Below are 22,029 nucleotides of genomic sequence, written 5' to 3' on the forward strand. Positions count from 1 at the left end.
AGAAGATAGAAAGTGCCAAGTTAATGTAATTAACTTTGAAATATAACATACAAAAAATAAGTACACCCAATTTTATGGTACTGTTTCATGAGTTTTCATACAAGAATATAGTTAATGAAATATATTAATTATATTGAAGATTAGTTATATTTCTGTCACCACTTCTCTTGTGCCCATCCTTGACCATCTTATCTCTACCACCAACACAATGGCAGATCTACTTTTTTATTACTATCAAATAAATTTACCATTGCAAGGGTTTTGTATAAATGGAATAAAAATATTTGTGTACTTTCATTCAGCATGATGCTTTTGAGATTCATATATGTTATTATGTTTATAAGTATATTCCTTTATACCACAAAACAGTATTCCATCTTCCAGCTGAAAGGCATATGGGTTATCATCAATCTGAGACTATTGTGAGAAAAAGATGCTAAAATATTTACATTTCTGTCGGACGTTCTTTTCTTTCCTTTTTTTCTTCTTTTACTAAATACTTACGAATAAAATTGCCGTATGGTACATATATAATTAAAGAGCAAATGATGGTTTCCTGAAATTATTATAATATTTATATGCCCACCAGCAGTGTTGATCTATACCCTGGCCAATACTTGGTATTGTCAAGCTTTTCTTTATTTTTCTTTTTAACATAACCACTATAATCAGAATGTAAAGGCACATCAATGCACTGTTCATAATGTGCATGTACCTGATTAACAGTAGTGCTAAGCACCTTTGCGTGAGACTATTGGCTTTGTTTTGTTTTGTTTTCTTTCACAAGGGGGAGTAGAGAGAGAAGGAGAAAGAGGATCTTCATGGAGCAGATGTGGTACTCTATTTCATAACCCTGAGATCATGACCTGAACCAAAATCAAAAATTGGACATTTAACTGACTGAACAATCAGACCCCTTGACCATTGATCATTTGAATACCGTTTGTGAAATATTTGCTCAAATATTTTGCTCACTTTTAAAATTTGGTTGTTTTTGTGGGTTGTAAGAACTCTTCATATTTTTGCACAAAGTCTTTCAGATTTGTAGAATATTTTTTTTCCTTTCTCATTTTCTCAATGCTGTCTTGGGAAGAGCAGATTGTATTTTTTACTTCCTCAAAGCCTAATTTATCAGATCCTTATTATCTGTGCATTTTGTGTCTTATCTAAGAAATTTTAATCTACTCCAAAGTGAATATATATATTTATTTACTTATATTTTATATACATATACATATATATTACATATATATTTACATTTATATATTTATATTTATATATTTACCTCTTAACTTCTAGAAGTTAAATGGTTTTAGTTCTTATATCTAGTTCCATGACCCATTTTAAAGTGACTATAATGTGTGGTGTGATTTAAAGTTCGAAGTTCACTTTTTGTTTTTCTAAATTTCCCCCAATGAATGAGCTTGGAAATTTTGTCAAATGTAATTGAACATATACATTTGAGTTTCATTTTGGACTATGTTTCATCGATCCATATATGTGTCCTTAACTCTGTACTGCTTTATTTTGATTATTGTGGTTTTGAAAACCACAAACTAGATGGTAATGGTTCTTAAATCTTATTATTTTAGCTGCTCTAGGACCTCTGAATTTCTACATATATTTTAGAAGCAGATCATCAATTTCCATCAAAAAAGGAAAAAAAAGCCTGTTTAAACTTTGTGATTGACTTGTGGTCATATCAGTTGGGGTAAAACTGGCTCCTGAATAAGATAATATTAAGCTTTCCAACCTATGAGCCAGTATTTTTCTGTATTTATTTTGGTCATTTAATGTTAGTTTTTCTTTGTTATTTTTTGGAGGATTTTTAAGTGCCACACTCACACACATAGTTATTCCTGAGTATTTAGTAGTACTTTTTAAAAAATTTTTAAATAATATTTTTCTTTAATTTCAATTTCTGCTTTTTACTAGTGTATAAAGATACAGCTGATTTTTGAAACTTGTCCCATATCCTGTAATATTGATAAACTCATTTATTAGTTTTAGCAAAATTTTATATTTGGATATTTCATGTACCTGACCATGTTGCCAGAAACAAGACAAGTTTGCATCTTTTAAATATGCATGGTTTATTATTTGTTTTACCATATTGCTCAATACAGGATCCCTATAAACTGTTGAATAAAAGTAGTGAAAATAGCCTATGATTGTTCCTGACCTTAAGGAAAAAGAGAATAGTTTTTAACTGTTAAGTACAATGACATCTATATATATATATTTTTTTTTATAAATGTCTGGTAGCAGGGTAAGAAAGCTACTTTCTTCCTTAAATTTTCTGAGAATTTTTCTTTTATTATTAAAGCTAGGTTTTGTACTTGGTCAAATCATTTATTCCTGATCTCATGCAATGACTTAAAAATTTATGTTTGCTTTTTCGGTCATCATAGCCAATTACACCAAGTTTCAAATGTTCATGAACTTTGTATTCTTTGCATTCTACTTGGTTCTAGGATATTTCCCTCCTTATATTTGTTAGATTTGATTTGTTAATATTTACTAAAGATTATCTCATTGTTAGATTTGATTTGTTAATATTTACTAAAGATTCCCTCATTGATATTTAGGAAGAAAATCATGTATAGTTTTGTTTTCTTGTAATGTTTTTCTCCAGTTTTATTATCAGGGTGATGACCTCATAAAATAAGGTGTTCCACTGATGAATGTTTCTTCTATTCTATACTGTAAAGGGGTTTATCGATAATTGAAACTGAGTAAACAGTTCAGACCTAGAATTTTTTTTGTATGAAGGATGATTTTTGTCCTTGTTTTTGTTTTGTTTTGTTTTCTAGAAGGGGTGTGCAGGGGGAGAGGAAGTGAAAGAGTCTTGAGCAGGCTCCAAGCCTAGTGCAGAGTCCAATACTGGCCTTGATTTGACAACCCTGAGATTATTGATGAAGTTTTAAATAATAGGTGAGGTTCGGTGAGGTGAGATCCAGAGCCGATGACCAAGAAAGGATTCTTGAGATATCTTTGGTGCAAAATGGTGGTTTATTAAAGCACAGGGACAGGACTTGTGGGCAGAAAGAGCTGCTGCCCTGGGATTATGAGGAGTGGTCCATTATATACTTGCAAGTTGGGAGGGGGTCAGGGATGGCATAAGTCTTTAAGGAATTTTAGAAGCAAGGTTTATAGGACCTTGAGGGGGCTAGCTGTTGTTGGGAAAATGTCACTTGTTACTGTCTAATAAAACCTTAGTCATGAGACCCTTCAGATGTATATTGATGGGGCATATACATGGGGAAGATTGCTGGCATGTATCTTGGAGGGTTTCCTTCTAGATGAAGGAAGTTACCAAAGGAATTTTTATATGTTAAAGTAGACCCACAGAATCCTGGTTGGAGGTGGAAAGCAGTCAGGCTAGGATTGACTTTTGCTCTTAGCAAAGTATTAAGGTGGAGACAGTTGAGTCACTAGAAGAATGTCACTCAGCCTGTTTCAAGGACTTGTCAGTGGGTTATAGATAATAAGGAAATTTAATAACTTTTCTTCTGCCTCTGTTTCCCACATCATTATGACCTGAGCCAAATTCAAGAGTCAGATACTTAATTGACTAAGCCACCCAGGCTTCCTTGTTTTGTTGTTGTGGTGGTTGTCTGTTTCACTGTTCTGACTACAAATTGATCTAGAGATATTGAGATTTTGTAATATTTTGTGAATCTGTATTGATAAATGTGTCTTCCAAGGAATTCACCCAATTCACAGGGTGTAAATTATCGAATTTACACAGGTGAAATTGTTGTATCATTCCCTTACTTTTCTTTAATCTTTTAATGTTTGTCTAATATTTAGTTATCCAGATGAAGTGGCTGAGGTGGAATTTGGCATTCAGAATGTTTATCAGGAGAAAACTCCTGCAGAAGGGATGGAAGAAAGGAAGTAGCATTGGAAGAGGGTGAAGTTGAATTATTATCTCAGTTCTGAGGCAGAGGTTCTGTGTTACTACCTATGTGGCACAAAGATCTTCTCATTTTATTCCAAATTCCATACATCTGTCCATTTGTCTCTACTCCAGATCTTCTTGTTCCCAGTATTCCCATTTTTCTGCTTCTAGGCCTTCAACCACCTAACTGGGCCATTTAACACAGCATATGAATCCACATACATTCTAACCTTGACTCACTTCCTATTCTAAATAAAAGGGATGACTAGATGTACTACACTAAGATTCACTGCCGGGGAGATTCCCTTACCCTGAACTTTTTAAAAGCACCCCCTAGTGAGGTCAAGGTGTACAGCTGCTATACATCCTCAGCCTGCATCCATATAACTTGTCTACTTTCTTTAGACCATGCATAGTTATTTTTTGTTTTAGTTTGTTTGTTTGTTTGTTTGTTTTTCTTCTCCATCAAGTAGTCAGAAATTATCAACCATTTTCCCATTGTTGGGAAAGCAGCCATGGGGCAATCTGCCTCCACTCTTTGATTTGCCCAATTGGTGCCCCAGGTCTGGAACATTTCCCTATATGGAATTCAGGGCAGAGCTGTTGCTCATCCCCTTATTAGAGGAAACCTTTCTCCTCTCCTAGGTACCAGTGAAATTTTTTCTATTATTTGAGTACATGCATTATATGGAACTGGGCCAGCCCCAGAAGTTTATTGGCCTTAAGACCTTGTACTTGGGGAAGGGAACAAAGTCTTGGCCTACAACACCAGATGAGTGCATGTACCTTATCACTCACCTCAGCAGTTAGGAAGGACTTCTTGGTCAGGGGATATCACACACTCCACCCATCTTGCTGAGTCTCCCCTTTTCTGTGCATAAAGCATTATTCTAACTAGTGCCTTGTGTTTTGGATCCTTCTTGCTAACTGCATCTATACGAGATGCAGTGAGTGCAGGTTATGAGTTCCTGCTTCTAATGGGTCATTCTGATGGGTGATCTTTGCTGTCTTCTATGTAGTGGAAATCTTCACTTGGGACTGATAGCCAAATTTAACTGCTCCACATGCATGGACCTAAGGGAAGATTCTCATGTTACTGAAACATTAATGATTGGGCAAGTGTTATGGGAAACATGCCCTATAACTTGATTTGTCATATGCTTGATTACAGATATGGAATGGCAAACATGTGATAGATTTCATCTGATTCTGCTTAATCTTACAATTCTACAGCCAGGACAGAATCCAGCCCATGAGAGTTCCAGATGCAGAGTCACTTGATGTTCCATCTTTAAATGTTTAATATCTTCTAGACCATGCTGTGAGTTGTTTTTTAAGTAGTATTTAATTCTCTACTCCAGATGGCCTGGACTTACTTCATATCCTCAAGGGCCTATGTTTTGATTCTCCCCCTGAGGATTGCCATTGCCTACAACCAGCAGTTTTCCAGTTACTAATACTCTAGTATTATAGTCTATTGAGTCTGTATTATCAGGTGGCAGAGCTATTTACATCACAGACTGAGTACTTTCCTGTTTCAGAAACCACTGGATGATTTCTTTCACTGGACATATAAACTAGAGGAGTATTTTCAAGTATAGAATAAATTTCCCATGGAATCAAAAAGGCCCAATAGGTATTATGCTTTATTCTTTATAGTGCGGGAGGTAACAGTCAAACATTTTTGCCCCATTTGGGGCATTATCAATTCAACAAGAATATACTCAGCAAGATAATGACAATTATACTTTAAAGATTAAAAATCTGAGTAATTTGGCTATACTTCTGATTCCATATTATATTTACAGTCGAGATTAAAATAAATTTTAAATGTATTTTATAAAGCAATTATTTTTCATAAATATATAATCATTTTATGTATTATTTTCTTATGTTTTCATTTATGCAATAAAATTTGATACTCTGTGTTGTGAGAAATAAGTGGATATTATTTCAAAAGAGCAAATCATTTTAAAATATGCTACTTTTTTTTTAAAGATTTTATTTATTTATTTGACAGAGAGAAATCACAAGTAGGCAGAGAGGCAGGCAGAGAGAGAGGAGGAAACAGGCTCCCTGCTGAGCAGAGAGCCCTACGTGGGACTCGATCCCAGGACCCTGAGGTCATGACCTGAGCCGAAGGCAGCGGCTTAACCCACTGAGCCACCCAGGCGCCCCAAAATATGCTACTTTTTAAAGAACGTTTTTGAATCATGGATTTAACAAGTCTGTTTATAATAAAAACATGGATTTTTGTAATATATTTTGTTAAATATAATCTGACACAATCATTAATTTTGAGTAGACAAATATTAAAATCAGAGCTTTAAAATATAAATGAATGCACTTCATTATTTTAACAATCTAAAGTGGTTCTATATAAATTGAATTTAGGCTGAAAATCCTCACCGTATAACAGGTGATTTCTCTAATGCAAAAGAGTTCTGGTGGAGCAGTGTAGCTGCCTATTCCCTTTTCCAATGCCAGCTGTACTCTTCACACCTCTGGAGAAGCAAATGTAATTCATGCTTTGACATCAGTGTGCTAAACAATGTCTCAGATATTGTGCTAATAGCCAAGGCACTGTTACTGGGGAAACATAAATACCTGAAACAGTTCCTCCCTGCCAGGAGTAACTGCACACTCTGTTTTTGAAATAACTATAACATTATGTGGTTTAAAGAGCAAACAACCAAAGACAATATTCAAAAATTTTGCTTTAGTTCATCTTTCCTTGAGATAAGAAAGGAAACATAACATAAATGTCCTATGGGATTTTTGCTGCACAGATGTAACCATTAATTTAGAAGATCCAGACTATTACATTTAGGCAGAAAGTTACTTTCTTCTTTCTGCCCAAATATCTTTTTAAACTCACTGCTTACTCTAGGATATTCAAAAAATATTTAGTACTTTGTAGTCACTAGCACAAATTGATAGATGATTATGATGATAGATAATTATTATATAAAATGCCTAGGTACATGTAATTTTCCCAAATCATTTAAAATAAAATCTCTTACCTGCTACCAGTTGGCTGCCTTACAATGAAAAATGGGAGCATATCATCTTCATCATTACTCCCCATCCATCTTTCCAGTGATACATCCAAAGATCCATTCCATAGGGTTCTTTCAACTACATCTCAGATATAGGTGAATACAGTTCCTATGGCAGGTCATTTCTAATTCCTTTTTCATTCATTAGACAAATATTGCATGGGACAGAAAAAGTAAAATTTGGGAGATGTGGCACAAAATATTTATCTTTTGAAAAATATTGGTGGGTCTTGTAGCAATGAGAGTATGTTGAAATGTTAACTTCACCTAAATTTGGGCATATCATTCTTTTTTTTTTTTTAAGATTCACATCTGATGGTCGGCAACTTACAGGAAAATATTGCTCTGCTTAGAGTTTAACCTCTCTGTGTTCTTCATAAGTTTTTCCAGTGACATTAAGTGATAGATGTATCTTTCTTTAATTGTTCTTGCACTAGTTATCTACACTATTTGATTAGTAATTAATTTGCTGCTCTATTATATGGTTTTTAATAGACTTTTATTTTCTTTATTGCTCTTCAACCATTGGCCTATAAACATCTTTAAAAAAAGCTTCTGTCTTAAATAGAAAGTCACTACCTTAAAATTATCTCATAATCCACTCTGTAAAAACTGTCTTTAATGTGTGTTCCTCTTTAAGTGTTTTATTTTAATCTACATGATACATACAGAAGAGTGTTGAACATTTATATATGTGCATTTTGAGAAGTAATTTTAAAGTTGACGTTCATTACCTATTTTCTAGCTTGAGAATAAAAAAATGACTTAAATGTCTCTATCTGCTCTTCACAGTTTATATACCTTCCTCTCACCTATTCATACCCCCCCACCCATATTCCAGCAATTTGGAATAATTATCTTTTGGTTGTCTTCTGAGTTTTATCACTTATAAAATATCTCTCCTATCCATAATTGTTTAGTTTTTAAAAATGGAGTCACAATTACACAACGAATGATGTCAAAAAAGAACAAGACTAACAATACTAGATGAGGGCTCTCAACAGAAGACAAGCTACACAAGGTCTCTGATCATAGTCTGACTTCTGTTACTCTGATTCTAGGAAAGTCAGAGGCAAGGATATAAGCGAATACTGGGAAATGTTCCTGTTTCTACTACTGTGTTTTTATTTTCAATACTTTTCTTCCTTTTCAGATTGTTCCTTATTATGAGATGTTGTTCCACTTTAAAGAATGTTCTTCTTCTCATATCTCTTTTGTATTACTGAACTATTTCTGTAGTTTTGACTCCCTATATAGCCATAATCTCTTCTAAATTGTTTTATACCTATTTGTTTGAGTTTTTTTCCTTATGAACTATTTCTCAAAAATATGATAATATTTTTTGCCTCTTATGATTAAGAATGGAGCACTAAACTATGTATGTGGAAACCCAAAACGCAAATGTTGGATTTGTTGACTTTGAGTTTCACTGGACAGTGATTTAAAGGATTTGGTTTGGGGTACACCAAAATATGAAACCAGTATCTAGGTGTTTATTCTTGAGTTTCTCAGTAAAGTCTCTTCTAGCCTCCTTCTCAAAGTGTTCTGGTTAGTAGATGGAAGAAGAGTGTTCAGATTTCTGTGCTCAATAGCATTAATTCACAGTATATTGCACTATAGATTGATTGAATAACCAGGGCACAGGAATTTTGGGTGACATTTTATAACTGTGTCTATGACAGATACCATCCATTCAGTAACCAGAGGGGCCTCAGCAGCAAGCCTTCTGGATGGAATGCTTCCCTTTGCTCTATGGCCAGGTATGTGGAGCATGCCTGTGATTCCCAGACAGAAGCACACCCTTTCTTGGCACAATCTTGGAGGCAGATCCCAAGTCACTCTCTGACTCAAGGTGGACAGAAATGTGAAACTTCTAGTTTCCCCTGCCTCTGTATGTCAATTAATCATCCTAAATTAAGCCTGGATTATTTCCTATTAACTGCACTCCTACAACCTTCAGCATGTTATAGATCAGTGTTTCTCAAGTGGTAATTTCCATTTCAAAATGAGTCAAGTTGATTTACTTGCTTAATGGATTGATCATGATTTTTTTAAAAGATTTTATTTATTTAATTGACAGACAGAGATCACAAGTAGTCAGAGAGGCAGGCAGAGTGAGAAGGGGGAAGCAGGCCCCCCGCTGAGCAGAGACCTCCCCCCACCCCCGATGCAGGGCTCCATCCCAGGACCCTGAAATCCTGACCCGAGTCAAAAGCAGACGCCTAACCTACTGAGCCACCCAGGCACCTCTATCATGGTTTTTTGATCCTCCAAATATCTTTTCTCTATTTTGGTGTGGCTGTCATTACATATGTGTACTTTTCTGTAAGTTCCAGAAATTTCATGTAGAATTAGATATAGCAGTAAAGACTAAATATACATTTTAGAAATTGAACCTAAATCTATAAAAAGCTACTTAAATTACAATATAATTAAAATATATTATATATGTATTATATTATTAATATAATATAATATATATGGATATAGAAATCTCTCTTTATCCTTATATACTATGAAAAACATATACACAATATTTCCTAGATTTCAAAATACTTTAAAATAACAAAAAATATTATTTCTTGAAATATGCCATGATGACTACCTTATGTTTTAAATTACTTTTTTATGTACATTTTATATAGAGTAATGATTAGTCATTTTACAAGACCCCAATATTCATTACATATGCATGATGTATGCATATGTGTGCATGTGTATATGTGTGTGTGTGTGTGTGTATAATTTTTAAATAGAATACAAATAAAAATTGTAATATTTTGTTCCTACCTTAACAGATTTTTATAAATGTGTGTATGTGGTAGTCTAAACCGGCTTAGGGAAATTTGGACATAAAATAGAGTCATTGCTATTCATTCTCTGCTTTCAGTCCAGCCTAATTCAATGAAGACATCTGGTGTTTAACATTTGGCAGCTGCTCAATAGGCTATGACATATGAAATAGCTTGGTGGTCTGACTTCACTTTTCATTGAATCATTGTCAGGTAGTGATTAGCAGCCTATGTGGAACTTGGCAAAAAGTAAGAGATGTTCCATGTTGGAATTCTTTTCTACCATACCCAGTCTGTTTTTAATATCAGCAGCAAAGTATATTGGCAGGAAATTCTATCTATGTCACCCTTTCCCACTGTTCAATAAATAAAAGACTCTAACTGCCAGTGCAGATTATATATTTCAAGATATTCAAATATTTGATGTATAGAAAACTAATTATATAGTGCTAAGAATATATAAAATCATGAGACAATTCAGAAATGATTAATAATCTCATTTCTATATTCTTATAAAAAAGAAAAAAATATTTTCCTAGCTGAAATAGCTACAATATTTAGGTACTTAGTAAATATTGATTGTTGGTTGATTGTTGTTAACCATTAACTGGATTTAAATAATTTTCTATGTTAAAAAAAAGATAAATAATTTTCTATGTTAATAAAAATTATTATACCAATTGGGCATGTGGTCAGAACTTTAGTGGTCTAGTGGAGCACATAGTATGCTTTCCCCAGCTTTATTAAGATATGATTAACATATAACAATGTACAAGTTAAAGGTGTGCAACATGACAAGTGGATACCCTTATAAATTGCAAAATTATTACCACAATAAGACTAGTTAATATCTTTATCATCTCACATAATTACTATTTTTGTTTGCATGATGAGAACTTTTAATTACTACTCTCACAGAAGCTTTCAAGTATGTGACACAGTATTGTTGACTATAGTAACCTTACTATATCTTATGTCCCTATAACTTATTCATCTTATAACTGGAAATTTGTATCTTTTGACCAACATCTTCCCATTTCTCCTAGCCCCTAGCACCTAGCAATTACCCTTTAGGTTTGGCTTTTTAAAGAATCCACTTGTAAATGAGATCATGCAATATTTATCTTTCTCTATCTGAATTATTTCACTTAGCATAATGCCTTCTAGGTCCATCCACGTTGTCGCAAAGGGGAGGATTTCCCACCTTTATGGCAGAATAATATTCCATCGTGTGTGTGTCTGTCTGTCTCTCACATTTTCTTTATTCATCTTTTGATAAACACTTAGGTTTTTTTCATATTATGGATATTTTGGAAAACACTACAGTGAACATGAAGGTGCTGGATAAAGATGATTGCAAATGTACATGCAGGAAAGTATACTCAATACAACTGGAAATCTTGGTTCAAAGCATAATTCCATAAATTAGTGTCTGATCTTATTTTTAAGTTTGACTTATCTTTTTTTTTCAAAAAAATACAAATTAAAAAATTATACTGTCATAAATATTTCTGTGAAATAATATTGCATTATATCTGGTACATAAATGCTTAAATGTCTTTATTCAACAAATAATCATTAATTCTGTGCTACTATTGCAAGATAGTAATTCTGTCCTGTGCTGTTGCTCTGAGAAATGGGGTATTGTGTATTTTCCTTTTGAAAGCTACAGTCAAGATCTGTGGTCCTGGTAGTAGAAAATATTCTTTGCTAAGTAGTTTGAAAAACTTATGGCCTCAGATGCAGAATATTACACATCCTATTTACATTTTGATACACATATTGACTCTACTCTTATTTGATCTATATTTTTGATGGTTACCTCTGACATGAAATGTGTTGGTGATCCTAAGAAAATTGTGGCTATTTAATACAAATTCACAAACTCATTATACTTTAGAACATTATAAGTTAATATATTTTTCACAAATTTGATTTAGTGATTCCCAACTAATATTATTTTTCAATAATATTTAACTAAGACAATATTTACAAAATGCCTTAAAATATTTTTCTAAAGAAAACACAGATAAGAGCAATGTTAAGTGAAACAAACTTGTACAAGAAACAGGTAAACTTGATTATTTTTTTTCCCAGTAGAAGTGCATAACATAACTGAATGAAAATTTAATAGAATTGAAAAACTCGGAGGGAAGTGTTTAGAATTATAATAATAGAAGCATACCCTAAGACTCAGTGTAGCTTTTGATAATAGATGACGATGGCATTTAGACATCATTACCAAACACCAAAAAATTATGTCCAACATATGGAGAACAAATACCACTATCACTTTTCAGCAAAAGAGTGTATGTTAACATAATATTCTATAAATATACCTTTAATGGTAAAGATCTAGATGGTTTTTCTGAATTTTCTTATGTAAAAGAGAAGTTCTAACATCCCATACCATCTAAGTAACACTTGTTCTTCTTCCCATGGTAAAATTGCTTGAATAAAACAAACGAAACAATGTGAAATTGAAATGAAAAATTGAAGTCCATTGTCAGATATACTGTCAGAGGATGCTTGGGAAACATTGCTGAAGATCTGAAAACAAACATGCTTTATAACAATTTCAAAGTAGGGGAAGATTACTGGAAAATTGGATGAAAGTATAAAAGTTTTGACTGTGACTTATACTGTGGATTTTATAATATTCTCTTTCAAAAGTGAAATGTGTGAAAAAGTACCCTTTCTAAATCAATGAAGACTGATCTACTAGCCAGACATAATCTTTAATTAATATCTTTTAAGACAACATATTTTATTTTTGAAAGTATATCATTCTAATCACTAATGAGATAGTCATGTTTATTCTTTAAAACTTCTAGGGAACATTTATGGAATTAGCAGATCAGTTAAAGTAATTGATTCTTCAAAGAAGAATTGATTTTCTGCATTCTATGTAACCCTCTTTCAAGGTACTGGAAGCCTGGAGATACAATAATGAACAAAAGAGACAGAAATTCCTGCCTTAATGGGACTTACTTTGGGGAGGGGGAGAGAAAAAATGTGTCACATGTGGAATATGTCAGAGATTAATGAGTACCACAAAGAAAAGTTACGTAGGAACAGAGCATAAGGAGCACTAGTGGGGATGAGGACAGATACAGAGAGTTTTTTAAATAGTAGTTTTTAATTCATTTTGAGAACATGACACTTGAACAAAGACCAACAAGAACTGAAAGGCCTAATCTAGCGTACATGGTTCTTTTCCACGAAAAGGCCAAGTTCAAATGCTGTGGCTGTCCTGTGTGGAGCATGTTTGAGTAACAGTGAAGAGGCCACTGCAGCTTTAGAAAAACCACTGGGTAAGAGATGCCATGGGATGCGTGCAAGTGTTTATCCCTCAATTACTAGATCAGTATAGTAAATTATCTGATAATTTAAAAAAAAATGTCATAGGAAGGATTCTAGAGATCCAGAATATATAATGCCTTCAGACCCTTCTATAAACTTTGATTTTACTTGGAGACAGTAATTTGAAGGGTTCTTATTTCGAGCAGGAGAGAAGCATTATCAGATTCAGTTTTTCCAAGGATCTCTACTTAAGGTGGTGAGAACAGATTTTATGGGGAAAAGAGATAGGAAGTAGAGAGACTATTAAAAGAAATCCACTTAAGGAATGCCTGGGTGGGCAGTTAAGGCATCTGAGCTGGGTTTCAGCTCAGGTCCAGATCTCAGGGTCATGGGATAGAGCCCCATGTCCAGATTCTGCATGCAGCAAGGCGTCTGCTTGGCTTTGTCTTCCATTTCCCTGCTTCTCTCCACTACATTCATTTTCTCTCTCTCTCTCTCTCTCTCAAGTGAATACATAAATCTTTGGGGAAAAAAGAAAAAGTAATCTACATTAGAAATAAAGTTAGTTGACTTACAACGATAGCAGCAAAAATGATAAGATTCTAGATCATGAATATGGTTTTGGTAGAATTTGGCTCATGAGACAATAAAAGGAGTCCAGAATGAATCTATGCATTTTGCTGAAGAAGAAGAATCTAGGCAAGCTACTGAAGCGAAAAGCAACCAGATTTTTAATAACTATAAAGTAATTAATATTATAAAAAGAAAATTTTCAACATGTAGTATATTCTCTATTTTTTAGATAAATATGAAGTATGTGAATATATTTTTTAACATGAAGTTCACTGGTTATATTATGGAAAAACATTTGAAAGAAGAGATTTAATGCAAAGATTAATTATTCATGTGTTGCATACTTCTTTCCTACTCAGACAATAGATTCAAACTTCTGAAAATGTCAGTGATTTGTGTGCTACATAATTACTTCTGAAAAAAAAATACATTTAATCTGCATCTTCAAAGTGAAATGATGTTTTCACAATTAATGAAAATACAACCATCTTTGTCAAGTTATTCTTCCTATACAATGTATTTTAAAAATTAGTGGTTGCAATATTTCCACTGTTATGTAACTTTGCTGTAGGAACAAATATTTATCACTTATTAAAACTCTTCCCATATTAAGAAAATAAAGAAAATATGTGTGTATTAAAATATGTCTGTATGGAATACATGTAAATAAATGGACATATGGAATACATTTTCATAGGTATACAAGCACAAATGATTAATATCAGAAAATATAAAAATGGACTTGCTTATTTATTTATTTATTTATTTATTTTTAAAGATTTTATTTATTTATTTGACAGAGAGAGATCACAAGTAGGCAGAGAGGCAGGCAGAGAGAGAGAGGAGGAAGCAGGCTCCCTGCTGAGCAGAGAGCCCGATGCGGGACTTGATCCCAGGACCCTGAGATCATGACCTGAGCCGAAGGCAGCGGCTTAACCCACTGAGCCACCCAGGCGCCCAAGGACTTGCTTATTTAGAAGAAAATTTTCACCTAATTATTTGATACAATTGGAAAATAAAAATCATGGTTTATTATTTATTTTTTTTAAACAGAGGCAAAGATGTATCTTTACCTTTTTTAGATATGATAGCCACTAAATTTGATTTCCGAAATACAATGTTCAGCTCCCACTCTGCATGAAGACAGTATAAAAATCTGGCACATCCTTTAGGATTTTACTTTAGGCTGGTGACATTACCAAGATCTCTAACTGGTCCTATGTCCAACTTTGAATTCAGGAAATTCTGTTTGTCCTAATGATGCTTCTAGAATATTGTCATGTTCATCTTCATGTCAAATTCAAGTAAATTGTGGTCAAAAGACCTAAAAGAACAAAGATTTGAGATTTCTATACCCTTTTTGTGCCTTTCTCCTAATAAATATTGTCATGTGTCAGAAAAAAGAATGTGTGCTCTGTAACCAGACGTTCAAAATGTGAAATATCACACAATGTTAAATCAAGATTTACAAAGACAATGTCAAAAAGTTTTTATTATTGTTGATAAATGAGAAAAAAGTCAAAATTTAAATAATTGCTTTTCTCACTCTTTTACCTCGTTTTGTTTTTGTTCTATATATCATGCTTGTAATGTATTATTACAGTAGCACATACATGTAATTTTACCATAAACGGACATATTGTAAACACATGAAGAGTTTTTCATGGTGAGATAAATAATCATTTTGAAGAGAACTAATCTAGAGGACCATGCAAGCAGGCAAATAGATTATTTATTACAAAGGACACTTACAAAGGACACTGGTGAGCTTGTGTATGTTTCAGGTGTGTGTATGAATGCATGGTGTTCAATAGATGTTATTTGTTTAGATGTTCAGGAAACAAAGGAAATAACAAAAGGAAAAAACAAAATAAAGGAAAAAAATAAAGGAAACAAAATAAAAACTATGTTTAACAAAATTTAATTCTACAAGTCCAATTCCACATGTATTAAGATTTTGCTTTACGATTGGGATGGTCTTAACTGTTCTTTCCCTTCATAAACAAATGCTCTTAGTATGAGTACTAAAAACTATTGTAATCTCTGTCTTTGCCTATGTGATTGCCAAGAATTCCACATTAGTAGTATTGTTAAGTTGTAAGGTCTTTTTAGTTTTGTTCACATTCCTTAATTCTCATTCACATAACAGGTTGTAAAGTGGGGTAGAGGTGCTGACTATAGGATTAGTAATAGCAATAACAAATACCAATAAGAAAACACATTAGAGTGTGTCACTGCATGTCAATTCCCATTTCAATAGTTTTGCATATATGAACTTATTTCTTTCTACAAGTCTTAAGTAGAGTTTAATTGTTATCTTATTTTAGATGAGACTGATGCATGGAGAAAATAATTTACTTGCCTAAAGTCACAAGTGCACTAAGGAGAAAGAACCAATATTTGAACTCAGATACACTGTTGTTAAGTGTAGATTTCTGCATATATTTCACTTGGCAAAAAAATCCGTTGCCTCACTTCTGCATTTTTATGTTTCACACAATCCATTAAATATCCCTGATGCAAATATTTCTTTTCCATGTGTCTTGGTTAGGTTTTCATAATTTTCTTTAATTTTGTTTTGCTTTAATACTTTAAATTCTCAAGATGTATTCAATTTCCACTTGAAATTTTGATGAGGTGTATCCATAGCCTTGAGGTACTCTTTCTTTTACCCCCCTATTGTTTCTAAGTTTAACTACTATAGAAGTACCAATGTTGGCTTTGAGCTGTGCTTCCGTGGTGTTAATGACTGGTATAATTGCTTTTTAAAGAAACATCGCTACTTGGAATAATTGCAAAGGGTACCTTAGAGATAGAATTTGCAGAATGAGAAGGTTGGTGAATGGCTATTATGCACAAACTCATTTCCCAAAACCTCAAGCTTTGATCTAATATTAATCCCTGAAGCTAATTGTCCTGATGGATATTTTCAGAAGAGGTTAAGGATTCCTTCAGTAACTTTTATTGAAAAGTAGGTAATATGCTTTTAGTCATTTAGCTACATGCAGTTATTCAATTAAAATAATGACATTCTGTGTTTTATCTATATTGACTATATTCAACATAAATGCATATACCCACAAATTACTAAATTTTATTCTTAAATGATTTAAGTCAAACTGCATCTAAAAGTAATTTCCTAAATCACCAACACGAGAAATATAGGTGTTTTCTCCCTGATTCCAGAGAAAGGCATTATGTAACAATAAGATTAACTTCTATTGAAGTGTAAATTTCTATTAGGAAACAAAAATGTCTTTGTATTTCCAAGAGTACTCCACTTTGTATGTTCTGGGCTATATAAATCTGGCTGGAAGGGCCAGATTCATTAATAGTATATTGATTGTGTTATAACACAACTGGTCCATGTAGGTCCAAGTGTACTTTGAAAAAATAGTGTCCTGGGAATTAATGTCCAGATGCCAAACAATTTATTATTCTAACACAATTCGATTAACTTATAAATACAGTTTTTCCCAAATTTCTAACACAAATGTGGTGAGCTCCATTATAGCACTATTTTGAAGGATTCCTAAAGTGGACTATAGTGTTACTTTTTTTCATGAGCTGGACAATAGAAGTAATGACTTCTGACATCACAATACTGTTATATGGATTCATGTTTTCAAGTACATTTGTTTCTGTCAGATTGCTAATGAATTCAAGATTGCAGGACTCTATTTTAGAACCATATTTTAACTTCTTTTTAGTTCTGTAATTTCTTTAATACTATGAAAATAACATATATTTTTTGGACATTCAAATAGCACACATATATCTTCCGTTCTACTATGAGAAAATAAATCTCTGTAGATTTAACCATTTCTTCAAAATAAATACACAGCTTTCCAAATATTAAGATACATAATATTAGAATAATTTTCCATCCTCTGTTTCCCACTAAATACTATTCTGGAATAAATCTTATTTCTATACTTTTATGTACTTCTGTAAGTATATTTCTAAAATAAAATGTTGGAAAATAAGTTTCTAACATCAATAGTTTGGGACACTTTAATATTTGCCCATATGGCCAAATCCTCCAAATCTTTTACCAACCCATAACCATATAGGTGAGCTTACATTTATTAATATTTTCATTTTTCTTATAATGAGTGCATAAGCACATTTTCATGTTTTTCTAAGTGATTTGTATTTCTGAAAGTTCATACTCTGTTAATCTTTTTTTTTTTTTTCTATTTGGCTTCTAGTATTTTCCACTTGATTTTTAGAACATGCATTGAGACAATTAGCCTTTTTGGTAATAACATAACCTTTAAAAATGTATGATTTACTTTTTAACTTTGGGTGAGCTACAGCAAAATTTTTACTGCTGTGTATTATGTTTTATATTATGTTTTGTAAAGTTGTGGCTGCCTTAGTAATGTTTTCTTCACTCTTTTCGTTAAAGTCTCACACTTTTTAATAATGAATTTATTTTCTTTTAATATTTAAAATATTAGAAAATCAACAATCCATGTCTTAATAAAATGGCTGGCTTTTTGTAATTAGCAAATGTACTGAATGTTTTATTTTATCTTAAATCACTATAATTTAGCATCTATTTTTATATGTTCTATAACGTTATGTTGATCTGTTAATGAATTCTTATGTCCAAACCATTTTAATTATTCTAAATCCATAATATCTTTCAATTTCTTGTACTATGATTAATTCATCCCTCATCAAATTTTCTGAAATTCCTATCCACTTAAGAATGCTTAATTTCTATGTGAATATTCATACTTTATGACTACTTTTCTTTCTCATAAGCATGTATTCTGTAAAATAAGCAAATAAAATCCTACAATCACATATTATCCCATAATATCCCATATTATTGGGATAATCTTCCATTTAACATTATGTATTTAGTGAGAGAAAGAGGGAGAGAAAGAGAAGATTTAGACAAATTTACTATATTTGATTTTCCCCTTAGGTGTGATATGTTTCTTTTTTCATTTCTTCAATATTACCTTTATGCCACTCAGAAGATAAATTGCATATTTGTGCATTTCAGACCACTTCTTGATATATTGTTTTTAAGTGACCAAAAGGACAAGAACCTCCATCACCAGTCTCAGGTAATTAAAGCAAGTTCACTAGGCTCAGCCTGAAACTCTGAAACTTGGGGAACAACAACAAAATACAGCTAAGATGTCTGGAAAGGAATGATGGCAGAGTTTATGCCCAGCATGTTGGTTGGTATCCTGTGGCAGAGGGGCTCTTCTTCAGAAGTGCTATTTACTTCTTGGTTCTCCAACATCCCTGGCACCACTTCAAGGTCCTCCAAAGTAGATTAGTTCCTTCCTGTTTTCAAAGCCTGGCTATTCAGTCTCCTGTCAAGATGCCCAGCACACTTCTGATAACCTCTCCTTTTTTGGCTTGTGATGGTCAATGGCAGTTTCTGCAACAGTCAGAAAAGTATGCTCCAAGGGGCTGTATTTCATCAGAGACCTGAGAACATGTGAGAGACGAAGGCATGAAATATATGAAAGAGAGCCATCTGGCCAACTGAGAGGGCTTTTTGCAGGACAGGATGCAGGACCTTGGGATATAATGAGGAATTTGTACCAGAAATAACTCTATGGAGCTGTTCCTCCATGGAAAAAATACTATTGCCTATCACCCAAGGGCTAGAAATAGGATGGCACCTTTCAAAATGGATATTTGGATTGTCAGGGAAAACAATGATTTTTATTGGTGTAATTCCAGCCTCTGCACCTTTATGATCTTTCCAATCTAAGAAAAATGAGTGGTTCTAGAATATCATAAGGTGAATCTGCAACCAGGCCTCTTGAGGCTCTTTATTCCAATTGGTAAACAGGCAAAAACAAGATGAGTATTCTGATGGAAATGGATGTTCCTGATAATCAAGTAGATAAAACTAGAAGCTGCGGAGGGAGCTTCCTATTATTAATATGTCCAATGTTAAATATTAAGATGACACAAGGGTACCCCAAAGAAACATTACCACCGTAAACACCTAGTCTCAGAAATGAAAACTGTGGCTCACCCTAATGGTCAAAGAGCTTTTAGCAGCTTATTAGCAAAGTTGCAGACTAAATGGTTGGGTAGTAGAAGAAGAACATCATAAAGGTAAATTTGCGATTTACCAATTGCAGAATAAGATTTGTAGTGTGATTTCAACATCTGTTTCTCTTTATTCCCTCTTCCTGACAAATGTATTTGAAAGTTGTAGTAGTGGTTAACTTGTCCATTGGACCATTTGTAGAATATTGGCAGAGACATAACATTAGGAGTACAACAGACTTGCCCCAAGATAATGGTACTGGGGCACATGCAATCATGAAGAGATTTAGGGTTGAAATCCTTTGGGGAGGTGGGGTCTCCTTTGTTTTCTTTATTGAAAAGGGAAGACTGCATTTACAAGCAGACAGTATTTTGGCAGTTTAACTCTAGAGAGAAGGATGAGTGCCAGGGTTAGGAAACCAATAGGATTTTCACTATGTTTTGGTTCTTCACCATGCCTGTTCATAGCCTGGTGGGAGGCATTTTTCTACCTTTCATTACAGGAACAAGAGTATGCCAGATATTTCTCTCTCAGTTTCACAGAAAATGGAGCACTTACACCTTGTCCAAACATAAACTGCTGCCTTATATTTTATTTTAGGTTTTTTTTTTAAATTTTTATTTATTCAGTGTTCCAAAATCCATTGTTTATGCACCACTCCCAGTGCTCCATACAATACGTGCCCTCCATAATACCCACCACCAGGCTCACCCAACCCCTCAACCCTCTCCCCTCTAAAACTCTGTTTATCAGACTCCACAGTTTCTCATGCTTTGTTTCCCCCTCTGATTTCCCTAACTCATTTCTCCTCTCCATCTCTCAATCTCCTCCGTGTTATTCGTTAGGCTCCACAAGTAAGTGAAACCATATGATAATTGACTCTCTCTGCTTAACTTATTTCACTCAACATAATCTCTTACAGTCCTGTCCGTGTTGATACAAAAGTTAGGTATTCATCCTTTCTGATGGAGGCATAATACTCTATTGCATATATGGACCATATCTTCCTTATCCATTCATCTGTTGAAGGACATCTTGGTTCCTTCCACAGTTTGGTGACTGTGGCCAATGCTGCTATGAACATCAGGGTAGAGATGGTCCTTCTTTACACTATGTCTGCATCTTTTGGGTAAGCCCAGTAGTGCAATTGCACGGTCATAGGGTAGCTCTATTTTTAATTTCTTAAGGGATCTCCACTCTTGATTCTTTCTCCACATCCTCTCCAACACATATTGTTTACTGTCTTGTTAATTTTGTCCATTCTGACTGCCATAAGGTGGTATTTCAATGTGGTTAGGATTTGAGTCTCCTGACGGCTAATGATAATGAACATTTTTTTCATGTATCTGTTAGCTCTTTGTATATCTTCTTTGGAGAAGTGTCTGTTCATGTATTTGTCCATTTTTTGACATGATGATCTGTTTTGTGTGCGTTGTATTTGAGAAGTTCTTTATAGATCTTGGATATCAGCCCTTTGTCTCTACTGTCATTTGCAAATATCTTCTCCCATTCCGTGGGTTGCCTCTTTATTTTGTTGACTGTTTCCTTTGCTCTGCAGAAACTATTGATCTTGATGAAGTCCCAAAAGTTCCTCTTCACTTTTGTATCCTTTGTCTTTGGAGACATATCTTGAAAGAAGTTGCTGTGGCCGATGTTGAAGAGGTTACTGCCTTTCTTCTCCTCTAGGATTTTGATGGATTCCTGAATCACCTTGAGGTCTTTTACCCATTTTGAGTTTATCTTTGTATATCATGTAAGAGAATGGTTGAGTTTCATTCTTCTGCACATAGCTGTCCAATTTTCCCAGAACCATTTATTGAAGAGACTGTATTTTTTTCCATTGGATATTTTTTCCTGCTTTGTTGAAGATTACTTGACCATAGAGTTGAGGGTCCATACCTGGGCTCTCTTCTATGCTCCCCTGGTCTATGTGTCTGTTTTTGTGCTAGTATCATGTTGTCCTGGTGATCACAGCTTTGTAGTAAAGTTTAAAATCACAAAACATGATGCCCCAGTTTTGTTTTTCTTTTTCAACATTTTCTTAGCAATTTGGGGTCTCTTCTGGTTCCATGCAAATTTAGGATTATTTGTTCCAGCTCTCTGAAAAATGCCGGTGGAATTTTGATCAGGATGGCATTGAAAGTATAAATTGCTCTGGGTCATATAGACTTTTTAACAATGTTTATTTTTCTGATCCATGAGCATGGAATGCTTTTCCACCTTTTTGTGTCTTCTTCAATTTCTTTCATGAGTGTTCTATAGTTCCTGGAGTACAGATCCTTTACCTGATTGGTTAGGTTTATTCCCACACATCTTATGGTTCTTGGTGCTATAGTAAATGGAATTGGTTCTCTAATTTCCCTT

The sequence above is a fragment of the Mustela nivalis genome (genome assembly GCF_964662115.1).
Source record: "Mustela nivalis genome assembly, chromosome: 4".
NCBI lineage: Eukaryota > Metazoa > Chordata > Mammalia > Carnivora > Mustelidae > Mustela > Mustela nivalis.